This window comes from Podarcis bocagei, assembly GCF_964188305.1.
Source record: "Podarcis bocagei genome assembly, chromosome: 1".
NCBI classification, from domain to species: Eukaryota; Metazoa; Chordata; class Lepidosauria; order Squamata; family Lacertidae; genus Podarcis; species Podarcis bocagei.
Genome location: NC_138125.1, coordinates 892,228 through 906,648, shown reverse-complemented (window position 1 = coordinate 906,648; position 14,421 = coordinate 892,228). Strand labels below are relative to the sequence as shown.

Sequence of the window (14,421 nt, the reverse complement as noted above, 5' to 3'; positions counted from 1 at the left end):
CTCCTCTATTATTATTAGGGAGCCTTTTCAGCTCTCCTTTTTAATCTTGTTTTCGCAGCTGTATCACCTGGCAAGAGGGAAATCGTGGCTCTTTCCCAGCCACCCCTCGGCTCCGCACTGACACCCCCGAGGGGACGAATTCAGCCAAATTGCTCTGGCTTCAGCCACAGACATCCTTTCCCCGATTCAAGGAGAGGCAAAATCGTTACCTGGGACTACAGGGAGACAACGTGGCTTCTGCATGCCACGGAAATAAATCCACCAGGAGGCATTTCAAATAAAAGAAGGGGTGGTCCCCCCATGATCGTGTGCCAGGTGCGCCAATATTATGCTACCCTCTGACCAGCATGTTCCTTTTAAGCATACAAGGGGGGAGAATGAGAGGTGCCAAGAGGGAAATGACCCCTCCTGATCACTTTTCTGGTTTAATAAATTCTGTGCTTAAAGAAGGGGTTGCAGATCTGCAGGACCAGCATAAAGAATCTGCATCAGAAATGGTCCACAGGACACACACCCAAGGTGCCTGTCCACAGAGATAATCAAAGGAACATGAAACGGAAGAGTTGGAAGGGACCCTGAGGGTCATCTAGCCTAACCCCCTGCAGTGCAGGAATCTCAGACAGGTGGCCATCCACACTCTGCTTATGAACCTCCAAGGAAGGAGAGTCCACAACCTCCTGAGGGAGTCTGTGTAGTTGTCAAATGACCCTTACTGCCAGAAAGTAAGTCCTGATGCTTAGTACAGACATATTATTATTATTATTATTATTATTATTATTATTATTATTATTGATAATACAGTGGTACCTCAAGTTACAAACACCTCAGGTTACAAACGCTTCAGGTTACAAACTCTGCTGACCTGGAAGAGTTACCTCAAGTTGAGAACTTTGCCCCAGGATGAGAAGGGAAATCGTGTGCCGGTGGTACAGCAGCAGCAAGAGGCCCCATTAGTGAAAGCACACCTCTAGTTAAGAACAGTCTGAGGTTAAGAACGGACATCCGGAACGGATTAAGTTCGTAACTAGAGGTACCACTGTAATAATAAGTTGGAATCTCCTTCCTCACAACTTGAGGCCATAGGTTTGGGTTCTCCCCTCCAGAGCAGGAGAAAACCAGCTTGTTCCATTTCCCCTGAAACAGCCCTTTTTTATATTTAAAGATAGAATCATAGAATCATAAAATCATAGAATCATAGAATCATAGAGTTGGAATAGACCACAAGGGCCATCGAGTCCAACCCCCTGCCAAGCAGGAAACACCATCAGAGCACTCCTGACATATGGTTGTCAAGCCTCTGCTTAAAGACCTCCAAAGTAGGAGACTCCACCACACTCCTTGGCAGCAAATTCCACTGTCAAACAGCTCTTACTGTCAGGAAGTTCTTCCTCATGTTTAGGTGGAATCTTCTTTCTTGTAGTTTGGATCCATTGCTCCGTGTCCACTTCTCTGGAGCAGCAGAACACAACCTTTCTCCCTCCTCTATGTGACATCCTTTTATATATTTGAACATGGCTATCATATCAGCCCTTAACCTCCTCTTCTCCAGGCTAAACATGCCCAGCTCCCTTAGCCGTTCCTCATAAGGCATCGTTTCCAGGCCTTTGATCATTTTGGTTGCCCTCCTGTCTCCTCTCGGTCTCCTCTTTTCCAACTCCCTCAACTGTTCCTCATCAGGCTTGGTCCCCTTATCATCTTGGTCATGCTCCTCTGCACACTTTGCAGCCGGTCAACATCCTTCTTAAGCTGTGGTGCTTAGAACTGGACAGTAGATGTTGAATTATGTAGCTCAACAGCTACTAGCAACGATAGCTGTGTTCTGTCTCCACCATCAGAGTCATTATGCCTCTGAATTCCAGTTGCCGGGAATCACAGCTTGGCAGAATGTTCTCATGCTCATGTCCCACTTAAAGGCTCTCCACAGAAATCTGGTTGGCCGTGGTAAGAATAGGATAGTGGACCTTAAGGGCCATTGGCCTGATCCAGCAAGCTCTTATTTTGTTGTGGAACCTTCATAGCCAGTGATCATGAGCTTTGGAAGAAGTCCTCCAATGAAATCATCTAAAACCTACTTTCCCTGCAAAGTGATGACTCCTATACCCATCTGCTCCAGAGAGCTCAGAATGAAGCTTCACTGCATGATGCTGGAGGTTTCTGAGAGGTCCAGCAGAACCAACAGCAAAACTTCTGGCTATCTAGCTAGCAACATAGACCATCCACTGGAATGGCCAATGCCAGTTCCTGTGGGGATGATTAGGGAGGCAGGAGAGGATATACTATTTTATGATATCCTTCCTAACTTGCGCTAGCAAGTTCCATATTCTAGCAGAGTTCCAAACATCCCCCTTTTTAAATTATGCAGTGATCAGCTTGTTGCTGGCTCATCTGAGTCTTACTATTAAAGATTCCTTCCTGGTAAAATCCATTCTAATCCCTCTTAAAAAGAATAAACACAAGAATCTGATTCACATTAATATAAAAGTAGTTTACTCACAGATTCATTCAGATTCACAGACCTATCCCTGAAGGCAGGCTTAGGTTACATAACAGCTAGAACTATTCCATAAAGAAGTTAGTCCCAAGTGACTGCGACTAAGCAGTCACTTCTCCAAACACACAGCAACATCCAAAATGGAGAAGACACACTGATCAGAACATGGAGGCCGTGTGCTCCTTCTTGCTAGTACAACAGACCGCACCCTCTTCAAGTCTGTCCCAGCTCAGGAGGAAACAGGAAGTCTTCTCCTGAGTGGTACAAAACATCCCCTAACATGTCCACTGTAGGAATGTTGTACAGTGGTACCTTGGGTTAAGTACTTAATTCGTTCCGGAGGTCCGTTCTTAACCTGAAACTGTTCTTAACCTGAAGCACCACTTTAGCTAATGGGGCCTCCTGCTGCCACCGCGCCACCGGAGCATGATTTCTGTTCTTATCCTGAAGCAAAGTTCTTAACCTGAGGTACTATTTCTGGCTTAGTGGAGTGTGTAACCTGAAGCGTATGTAACCCGAGGTACCACTGTACTTGAATGCAGTTTTACATCCTACAGTTCCTTCCCACTCAAAACCAAGTCAAGAAGGATCTGGATAATGGGTGTCATCCAAAAATCCTTGGAGTGACAAGGACACCTTGATACTTTCCTCCAAAATGACACATTTGGTGCCTGCTGACATTTTGAATTTTATAAGGAAAATGTGGTGGTGGAGGCACCTACCGCTGTGCATCCAATGGGAGTGTCTTTGGTTCAGGCTTAGGAGAAGGGCCATGACCCATTGGAAGAGCATTTTCTGCACTTGTAGAAGTTCCTTGGTTCAGTTCTTAGCAGAATTTCTAGGCAGGGCTGAGAAAAGACCCTTCTGGAAACCCCAGAGGGGTGCTGGTGGTCAGTGTGGATGATACTGAGCTTGATGGACCAAACTCTGGAACTGGTAGAAAGGAGCTTTTTCTGTTCTTCTGTCCACCACAGCCTCTTTCACACAGTTGGAGCTCCAGCTCCACCACAAGAGCTCTTCATGATCTCTGCTGCCCCCTCAAAGGCCTTCTTACTGTCTCCATCGGCTGGAGCAGGCATGGCTCCAGCAGGGGCATCTTGTGGGCCATACCTGGATGCATCCAGAAACAAGAGCAACAAAACCCCAACCAGGTGGAGCCACGGCCTCAACCGGAACTGATCCCGTATTCAGCGCAGAGTCCAAGTCCGAGCCAAAGAGAGACACTTTATCTGTGAGAAGCTTTGCAAATTGGTCACAGCGGGCCAATTTATATATGTATTATATCTGCAACCAGACACCTCGCCATATAAGTTCCCACTTTTGTGTTTTTATTGATTTTTGATTTTAAAAAGTAGAAGGTAAGCAACATCCTCGCTCTTGCTCTTGATAGCTCCAGAGGCTCACCCCTCCCCCCCCACTGCCGCCACTGCAAAAAGGCACATATATTTTGAAACTTGAATACTGGACTGATTGTTCGTACATTTGTGAAGGCAGAATTTATGTTGCTGTATAAATTTCAAAGCTATCCACAAATCCTTCCTCTATTTCTACTTATTATGGGCAGACAGAGATGTCTCCCCAGGTAGGATCGCTCCAGAAAAGCCAGGAATTGGGGGGGGGAGGCAGCAGTTTGCACTGGCATGTCTAGTCCAAGCAACCGACTTCGACAGGAGCCAGACACTAGTACGAAAAGAGTTTTAGAATTAATTCAAGAATTTGGTCAGGTAGCAGGATTTAAATTGAATAAACAAAAAACTAAGGTATTGGAGAAAAATTTAACAGCAACTGAAAGGGAGAGGTTCCAGAATGAAACAGGTTTAACTGTGGCTAAGAAGGTGAAATACTTGGGGATTAATATGACAGCCAAGAATGTGAATTTATATAAGGATAATTATGAGAAATGCTGGACAGAAGTAAAAAAAGATCTTGAAATATGGTCAAATTTGAAGCTTTCCTTGTTAGGTCGAATTGCTGTAATCAAGATGAATGTATTGCCTAGAATGTTGTCTTTGTTCCAAACATTGCAAATTGTGGACAAGATGGATTGCTTTAAGAGGTGGCAAAAAGACATTTCGAAATTTGTCTGGCAGGGCAAAAAACCCAGAATAAAATTTAAGATTTTAACTGATGTAAAGGAAAGAGGGGGATTTGCCCTGCCGGACCTCAAACTTTATTATGAATCAGCAGCTTTCTGCTGGTTAAAAGACTGGCTGCTTCTTGAGAATACAGACATTTTGGATCTGGAAGGTTTCAACAATGTATTTGGATGGCATGCATATTTATGGTATGACAAGGTCAAAGCGCATAAAGCTTTTAAAAATCATATTGTTAGGAAGCCTTTATACAATGTTTGGATTAGGTACAAAGATTTGTTGGAAAATAAAACCCCAAGGTGGTTGTCGCCAATGGAGGCAAAAGCTGTGAAAAAACTCAATATGGAGGCCAAATGGCCGAAATATTGGGAAATTTTGGAACAGGAGGGAGACAAATTGAAATTACAGAGTTTTGAGAAGTTGAAGGTTAAAGTGCGAGATTGGCTTCATTATTATCAAATAATGGAGGTTTACAAACAGGACAGGAAAATTGGCTTCCAGGTGGAAAAATCCAAATTAGAGACAGAACTGTTAGAGCCCAATACTAAGAACTTGTCAAGAATGTACAACTTGCTGTTGAAATGGAATACACAAGATGAAACAGTGAAATCAGCTATGATAAAGTGGGCACAAGATATTGGTCATAACATTATGTTTGCTGACTGGGAGCAGTTGTGGACCACCGGTATGAAATTCACGGCATGTAATGCCTTAAAGGAAAATATTATGAAAATGATTTATAGGTGGTACATGACCCCAGTTAAGCTTGCAAAAATATACCACTTGTCTGATAATAAATGTTGGAAATGTAAAGAAACAGAAGGAACTTTCTTCCACCTTTGGTGGACGTGCCCAAAGATTAAGGACTTCTGGGAAATGATATATAATGAAATGAAAGAGGTACTTAAATATACCTTCTTGAAGAAACCAGAGGCCTTTCTCTTGGGCATTGTCGGCCAATTGGTGCCAAAGAAAGACAGAACTTTTTTTTATGTATGCCACAACAGCAGCAAGAATACTCATCGCAAAGTATTGGAAGACACAGGATCTACCCACTCTGGAAGAATGGCAGATGAAGGTGATTGACTATATGGGACTGGCTGAAATGACTGGCAGAATCCGTGACCAGGGGAAAGAGACGGCAGATGAAGATTGGAAGAAATTTAAGAACTATCTTAAGAAACATTGTAAAATTAATGAGTGTTAAAATGTTATGATTATAGAAAGTAAGTGGACTACAGCTGTAAAGATTAAGTTAAAAGAAAAGAATATAACTAGATAAAATTAAGGGTGAGGATTTGCTGAATTAAATTTGAAATTGGAATGCAGAAAGGGGAGGTATGAGGAGGTCAGTGAAGTAAGGTTTAAGAAAATAAGGTTTTGAAATTATACTTGTTTGTTTTTGTTTTTGTTTGTTTGTAGTATGTTTATATAATTTGTGAAAATTCAATAAATATTATTATAAAAACAAACAAACAAGCAACCGACTTAGCTGCAGAGAGGGCTGGGAGAGTAAAAGACAGAGGCGTGAAGGTGCAACCCTGCACTTGAGATCCACAGCCTCCCAGAAATATGATGTGCTGTGAGCCCTGATCTGCTCCTGGAATGCAGATGGAAGGTGGGAGTCCAGCTGAGAGACCAACCAGCATCATGGTGGGAAATGGGGTGGTGCTGTGCCTGAGATGTGGCTACCTAAGAGAGACTGGTGCCATTCGCCAGCTGTTTAATATTATAATTAATTATTTAATTTCGTATACTGCCCTGTACCCACAGGTCTCAGGGCAGTTACAGCATAAAATCACAATATAAGAACACAGAATACATGATAAAAACAAAAGCAACCCAATAATCCCAACACATTTTAGAAGTGCCTTGGATGTCCATCAGCCAAAGACCTGGTTAAAGAGAAAAGCTTTTGCCTGGCTCCTAAAGGTGTATAATAAAGGCGCCCAGGTGAACCTCCCTGGGGAGGGCGTTCGCCAACCTGGTGCTCCCCACCCCATGTGGTTGGACTACAACTCCCATCAGGTTGAGCCGGCACACTCTCACATGGAAGGCGGACCCATCTGGTTGGACCCAAACCAATGGATTCCAACGACACAAGAGGAGATTCTGACTAAACATTAGGATGAACTTTTCGATTCAGCAATGGAACGGACTCTCTCAGGAGGTGGTGGGCTCTCCTTCCTTGGCATGGATGGCCATCTGCCATGGATGCTTCAGTCGATATTCCTGCATCACAGGGGGTTCGACTAGATGACCCTCAGGTCCCTTCCAACTCTACAATTCTATGATTCTGTCTCTAGGGAATGAGCGGAGGCTGCAGAGGGGGATCAGGGAAGATGGTGGACTCTCCTTTCTTGGAGATGGGCACCTGTTAGGGATTATTGTGACATCTGCATCGCAGAGGGTTGTACTAGATTACCTTTGGGGGTACCTTCTGTGGGATGTGAAACATAAGAGCAGTCAAGTACAACATTCCTAGAGTGAACATGTTTACACATGGGGAGGAATGTTTTTCCAGCCAGCAGGTAAACTTCCTGTTTCCTTCTGGGCTGGGACAGACTTCCTCTGCATGTGACTAGAGGTGGGCGTGGCCTCACCTGTGCAGGTAATGACAAAAGCACAGGGCAGGGCAGCCATCTCTCTCTCTTTGACTACTTTCATCGAAGAAGCAACATCTGCTTAGCCAAAGATGCTCTCTTGGCCTCCATCCAAGAGAGGACAAAGGGACTGTCTCCTGATGAGATAGGTTCCAGGTGTATGTTACTTTTCTAAGCTAAGTCTGCCTTCTGGGATCCGATTGTGAACAGAATGTGAGTAAACTCCTTTTATACTTTTAAAGAAGACTGTGTCGTCTCTTCTCTTTTATGAGGGAATAAGGGGAAAATACCAGAACAGTTATCACAGAGGCTTTAGCGAGTCTGAGCAAACGCATCCGCTGTGAGTTTAAAAAGGGGAATGTTACTCTGCTAAATTGTGGAACTTGTTCCTGAACATTCCCACACCTTCCAACTCTGGTTCTCCCCCTGCTTTGGTCTCCACTCTGCCCTTTGAACTCGCAGTGGGACAAAAGGCTGAGCCCCCATCGCCATCCCTGTTGCAGCGCAGGACGCCTGTCTCCCAACGCCAGGCACCCGCTCGACGCCTCTTTCCATTTCCGCTCTCCCCTTTATCCGGGTGACAGCAGGATGAGCAAGTCCTCCTTCCGAGCGCTGATGTGACAATGGAAATGGGGAGAGTTACATCGCCTCCCCGTCCTTCCCCGACTGGCGCCTGTTTGCTATAACAATTATTGAGCCGGATTCTTTCTCGGGAGTCTGTTAGCCACGGCTGGCCGGCATCAGGGAAGGTTATTACAAAGAGAAGAGTGAGTTGTCTCTTTCGCAGAGCAGGCAGTTTAATGGCAGGCTCACCTTTAATCGACCAGAGGACCGCCTGACTCTTCCCCCCTCCCAGCCACGCTGATAGCCTGTCCTGCTGTGGCCAATTTTCGGCTTTCGCAGCACAGTTGCCATATCAACAGCCTGAGTTGCAGAACTTCTGCCAAAGGCTCTTTCCCTGAACTTGCAGGAGAGGGCGCAGGCACCGCTCTCGCCACCCTCACTGATATACAGGGGCCTGGATTTAAATAAGACCAGGCACACATATACTCTTCCCCAGTCTAAAAAGACAAAGCCCAACCTTAGCGATGAAACTCTTCTTCTCGGCATTCTGCTTTCTCTTGCAGTGAGGAGGGAGCAAGCCCGTCTTTGTGCAGCACAGAGTTAAACTGAGGAACTCCCTGCCACAGGAGACCAGGGTGGTCGCCAATCTAGATGGCTTTCAAAGAGGATTAGGCAAATTCATGGAGGAAGAGAAGGCTCTCATGGCCACTAGGCACCCTGGCTCTGCTCTGCCTCCACAGTCGGAGGAAGCAACACTTCCAGATAGCAATTGATGGAAACCACAGGAGAGGACCAAGAATTCTTATGCTCCTGTTCTGCTCGCTTGTTTCCCAGCTGCATCTGGTTGACCTCTGGGAGATCAGGATGCTGGACCTGATGCACTGGCATGATCTAGCACAGGGGTCGGCAAACTAAGGCCCGCGGGCCGGATCAGGCCCAATTACCCTCTGGATCCAGCCCACGGACGGTCTTTGCAATAAGCTTAGAAGGGACATTTTAAAGGTCTAACATCTCATATTTCCACACTTTGCTTCGTATTTTGTGATTTTAAATATCTGCAGAGGTTTCCTTCTCGGTAGTGGCGCCCACCCTGTGGAACACCCTCCCACCAGATGTCAAAGGGGAAAACAACTACCTGACATTTAGAAGACATCTGAAGGCAGCCCTGTTCAGGGAAGTTTTTAATGCGTGACATTTCAATGTATTTTAAATCTTTATTGGAAGCCTCCCAGAGTGTTGTTGTTGTTGTTATACAGTGGTACTTCACAAGACGAATGCCTCGCAAGATGAAAAACTCGCTAGATGAAAGAGTTTTCCGTTTTTTGAGTCGTTCCGCAAGACGAATTTCCCTATGGGCTTGCTTTGCAAGACGAAACGTCTTGCGAGTTCTTGCGAGTTTGTTTCCTTTTTCTTACAGCCGCTAATAGCCGTGCTTCGCAAGACGAAAAAACCGCAAGACGAAGAGACTCACGGAACAGATTAATTTCGTCTTGCGAGGCACCACTGTAAGACCCTCTTCCCTTGATGGATCTGGATGCTCTGAGTCCAAGCGCTGTCCCAGAATGACAAGGTGCAGCCCCCAGGACCTCTTGATGGGCAAGTGACTCCTGAACTTCTATTTCATAGAATCAAAACATTGTAGAGTTGGAAGGGACTCTGAGGGTCATCTAGTCCAACCCCTACAATGCAGGAATCTCAACTAGATCATTCATGACCGATGGCCATCCAGCCTCTGCTTGGAAACCTCCAAGGAAGAAGAGTCCACCACCTCTTGTGCAAGTCTGTTCCACTGCCAAACGGCTTTTGCTGTCCAAACGTTCTTCTAGATGTTTAGATGAGTTGATACTTTTTTGGGGGGGGGGTGTTTATGGCGGTCTGGCAAGCTGTTGCGAGAAAAGCAGCAATTGAGGCCTTTGAGGGCCCCCAACCACTAGGGGCCCTATCCAGGAAGCCATTAGCAAGCTCCTCAGGCAACTCATTTGCCTACAGATTCCCCTTTAATTTCCTTGGGTGTTTAAAAATAGAGAGGAAATTTTGCACATAACTGGTGCTCTTGATCCCAAATTATCCATTGGAAGGCTTTGAAGTATCTCAGATTTGCTCTGCAACAAGCACTTAGCAACAGCACCAATCTGGGGCCTTTTAATTCAAAAGCTCTTTTCCACTCTTCAGGACCACCTGAGCCCCAAATCCCAGAGAGGAGCAGCTGGAGAAAAGGGAGACAAAGGGAAGGGGGGATGTTTGGGACATGAGGCTCTTTCCATCCTCTGGATCAATGAGAGGCCAGCCAGTTCAAGCTGGACCATAAAGAAGGCAGATTGCCGAAGAATTGATGCTTTTGAATTATGGTGCTGGAGGAGACTCTTGAGAGTCCCATGGACTGCAAGGAGATCAAGCCTATCCATTGTGAAGGAAATCAGCCCTGAGTGCTCACTGGAAGGACAGATCCTGAAGCTGAGACTCCAATACTTTGGCCACCTCATGAGAAGAGAAGACTCCCTGGAAAAGACCCTGATGTTGGGGAAGATGGAGGGTGTAAGGAGAAGGGGACGATAGAAGACGAGATGGTGGGACAGTGTTCTCGAAGCTACCAGCATGAGTTTGACCAAACTGCAGGAGGCAGTGGAAGAGAGGAGTGCCTGGCGTGCTCTGGTCCAGGGGGTCACGAAGAGTTGGACATGACTAAAAGACTAAACAACAAATCTGGGGGGCATTGGGCATCTGTTGATTGGACGAATCTCAACAGCAAGAATTGGGAACCAGGCCCAGGACTTGAACCTGGTCTTCCACGGGCATCAGATTTCTTGCAGAAAACAATGGAAATGGTGGACATGGAGTTGTCTTGAGGACTGGGGAGGGATGGTGGGATTTAAGGTCTCTAAACAGAAAACCAGGAGATTCTCATAGGGTTGCTTTTTTTAAATACATCCATCCATCCATCCATCCATCCATCCATACATACATACATACATACCATAATCTGATTCCTGGTTGTTTAGCACAACAAAGCTCCAGAACCTCTTTTGATTCACAGTAAGTTTTTCCTGCAGCTCATAGTTAAACTGCAGAACTCCCTCCCACAGGAGGCAGGCAAAGCCACTAACTTGGATGGTTTTAAAAGACAAATTCACGGAGGAGGAAAAGGCTATCAATGGCTAACAGAGTAGACCCATTGAAATTGACAAACCCAACTTAATCATGTTTGATCATTTCAGTGTGTCTTCTCTGAGTAACACTCAGTTGGCTGCCGCCCTATACAATGAAAGCACTCTTAGACCGCTTGGAAAGTCGTGGCTTTCCCCCAAAGGATGCTGGGAACTGCAGCTTGTTGAGCATGCTGGGAATTGTAGCTCTGAGAGGAGCTCCCTATCCACTGGGTGCACGCAGAGTGCTTTCCTTTCAACTAGGCAGTAGCCACAAGCTGCCTTGATGACTTTGGGTGAGGAGGCAGCAAGACTGAACCCCAGCGATCCCCATTGTCTGCATGAAGCCCCAGGAGCAGCCTTGCCACCAGTCTTGGAGCAGGAGAAGATCTTTGGAGTCCCTTGCCTGGGCCAATGGGCCTCTCAAACCACAGCGCATGTGTCAGGGCTGCCACTCAGTCCCAGCTCACATAGGACCACGCTAGCCAGCGTTCAGGTTAAAAGAGTCTTTATTGGATTACAGGTTCCATTTCCAAACTGCAATGTGCAGCCCTACTTCTTCTAGGTCAGACCGGCGAAGACCCGTCTGAGTCTCCGCCTCTAGCACACCAGCTTAATACCCTAGCCTTGCTCCACCTCCTGCGCCTTTCCTTCCGTCTCTGGGTCCTTCTGCCCCCCGGGGTCTCTTCTTTCCTACTCTCTTCTGACGCGGACCCCCCTGACCCTTCCGCCTCCTTGCGGCGGGCTTTGGGACCTGGCTCACTCTCTGGGCTGCTTACTGCGCCAGCTTCCGCTACATTTGAACTTGGCGCGCGCGCCCAACTCTCCACCTTCCTCTTGATCGTTTCGTCGCTCCCCGAGGTGGGCGTGACTACTCCTGACTCATGCCCTCCCTCCTTCTGAAAGCCTCCGGAACCCGATATCTGGTCCCCTTCCTCCCCGCTGCTCCCGGCTGGGTACGTGGGTCCCGATCTCCAACTGCTGCTCTCTGATCCCTCTCTGGACCCTTCTTCCTGGGGTGTCCCCCTGTTTTCCCCCCTTGCTCTGACCGCTGGCGCTCCCTTCTGGGAATCCTCGGACTCACTGGATAAGCTCGGCGATCTCGGTTCGTCATCCCCACTCATCTTTCCTTCGTATTCCTCCCCCTCGCTCTCTGTCTCCTCCCTTCTCTGCGTCTCTGCTCCTGAACCCCTGACATCCATCCCCCCCTCGAAGCCCCCCCTTCCCCCCTCCCCGCTTTCAAGGGTGGTTGCTGGGTGCTCCATCATCACAGGAGTGAATGCCGGATACAGTTCGCTCCTCGTCGCTGGCCGCCAACTGAAGATCTCCGAGTCTTCCTCCTCGCGTTCGTCAACGTTGAGCTGCTCCGCCTCCATTTCAGTGCCGCCGTGCTCGAAACCGAGATCCTCCCCGCACACGTCCATGTCAGTCTCTGCGTCGGTCGCTTGACCTGGCATCTCCAGCCACCTCCGGCGCCACTGCTCCTCTGGCCGATCGTCCCACCAATACGAGGTGTCGGACGCCGAACCCTCCGGTGACCCCTCTGGGGAACGTGTGCGCTGTGCGGGCTCCCCGTCCGAGTCGAAGCCATGGAACGTGCTGGAGGAAAGTGTGGGTGTGAACAGCCAGTCGTCGAAGAAGCCTGCTGGCATGGGTCTGTGTGGGAAAAGGGCATGAAACTCGTCCTTGAGCAGGGGTTCCTCCAAAGCGTAGTCTGGCACCCAGCTATTAGCACTGGCCCGGGTGCCCTCTCTGGCTAGGAGGTATTCCACTCCGTCTTCCCCCCATCTGGAGTCCAAAATCTCCGTGACTTCGTTGATGGGGTCCTGCTGTGGCAATCTCCCCGCCTCCGTCCGCTCCTGAGACGGACTCGGTGCTGTTCCTGGTTCCTGGAACCTGTGAGGTGTCCTGTAGGGAGTGAGCACCGACCTGTGGAACACCGGATGCATCCTGGAACCCTCCGGTAGCACCAGCCTGAAAGCTACTGGGTTGATCTGCGCTTCGACTTGGTATGGACCGAGTTGCTTGTGCCCCAACTTCTTTTTGGCTAACGATCTGGTCGGCACTGCGTGGGCTGCCAACCAGACCCAGTCTCCCACTCGGATCTCTTCGCCAACCCGCCTGTGCTTGTCCGCTTGCACCTTGTAAGCGTGCTTCGCTAGCTCCAGCTGCCGTCGGAGTTGATCGTGGACCTCCTGCAACTCAGACGCGAAAGCGTCCGCCGTCTGCGGTTCCCCTTCCCCCACTCTGTCCAGTCCCGGGAAGGTTCTGGGATTCCTCCCATTGTTGGCGAAGAACGGCGTCACCCCTGTGGACACGTGCTTCGTGTTGTTGTAGGCGAACTCGGCGAGCGGCAGGTAATCCACCCACGTCGCAGGCTGTTGATTGGCATAACATCTCAGGTACTGCTGCATGATGGCATTGACCCTCTCCGCTTGCCCGTTGGTCTGCGGGTGTCTCGCTGATGTCAGGTTGATCTTGACGTTCAGGAAGCCCATCAGCTTCTGCCAGAAATTCGAGATGAACTGGCGACCGCGGTCGGACAGTATAGACCGCGGCAGCCCGTGCACTTTGAACACGTGATCTATGAACAGTTTGGCTGTTTGTTCTGCCGTGGCCACCTTCGCACACGGTATGAAGTGTGCCATCTTGGTGAACAAGTCCACCACCACTAGTACAGCTGTCTTGCCTCTCGAGCTGGGGAGATCCGTGACAAAGTCCAGGGCCACCCTCTCCCACGGTTCAAACGGCGTTTGCAGCGGTTCCAGCAGTCCCGCCGGTGGTTTGTGCACCGGTTTGGCCCTCTGGCAGGTGCCGCACCTCGCGACGTAGTCCGCGACTTCCCCTCTCAGTCTGGGCCACCAAAAGTCCCTTGCGACTAATTCCACCGTTTTTTCCGTGCCAAAGTGCCCGGCCGTGGGTGCGTCGTGCAACTGCTGCAGTACCTTGGCGCGAAGTTCATCTCCCGGCACGTAGATGGCCCCTTTACGTAAGAGCAAGCCGTCCCGTATCTGGAACTCGTCGCTCTTCGCTGTGCCCTTGTGCACCTCGGCCATCTTCGCCTGCGCGAATGAGTCGTCCTGCAACGCCCGCCGCACCGCATCCAGGTCTACTGTGGCTGAAGCACACGCCCACGCTGTTGGCGCGAAGATGTGCATGGCTGCCGCTGGCGTCTCCTCTTCGAGGTATTGCGGTTTTCGGGACAGTGCATCCGCCATGATGTTGGTGTCGCCTGGGACGTACTCTATTCGGAAATCGAAGTCAGCAAAGAACTCCGCCCAACGTATCTGCCTCTGGTTCAGGAACTTCGCCGTGCGCCAGTGTTCCAGATTCTTGTGGTCCGTGCAGACCTGCACCGTGTGCTTGGCGCCGATCAGGAAGTGTCTCCACGCCTTGAAGGCTGCATGAATGGCAAGCAACTCCCTGTCCCAGATGGTGTAGTTCTGCTCCGACTTGGTGAGCTTTCTGGAGTAGAACGCTCCCGGCCTCCAGACCCCCTGTGGGTCCCTCTGCAGCAGGACAGCTCC

The 14,421-nt window shown here is 48.8% G+C and overlaps 2 long non-coding RNA genes across 2 annotated transcripts in view; both read right to left on the bottom strand.

Annotated features, from left to right (window-relative positions):
• The window catches only part of LOC308588249, a 665,218-nt gene that overhangs the window by 483,440 nt on the left and 167,357 nt on the right, over positions 1-14,421 (bottom strand). The gene's annotated exons all lie outside the window — the stretch shown is intronic.
• Positions 2,465-3,031, bottom strand: LOC308582192. Its single transcript, XR_014005544.1, has 2 exons — positions 2,647-3,031; positions 2,465-2,606 (listed from the first exon to the last, which is right to left on the bottom strand). It is a non-coding gene; the product is annotated as an uncharacterized lncRNA (long non-coding RNA).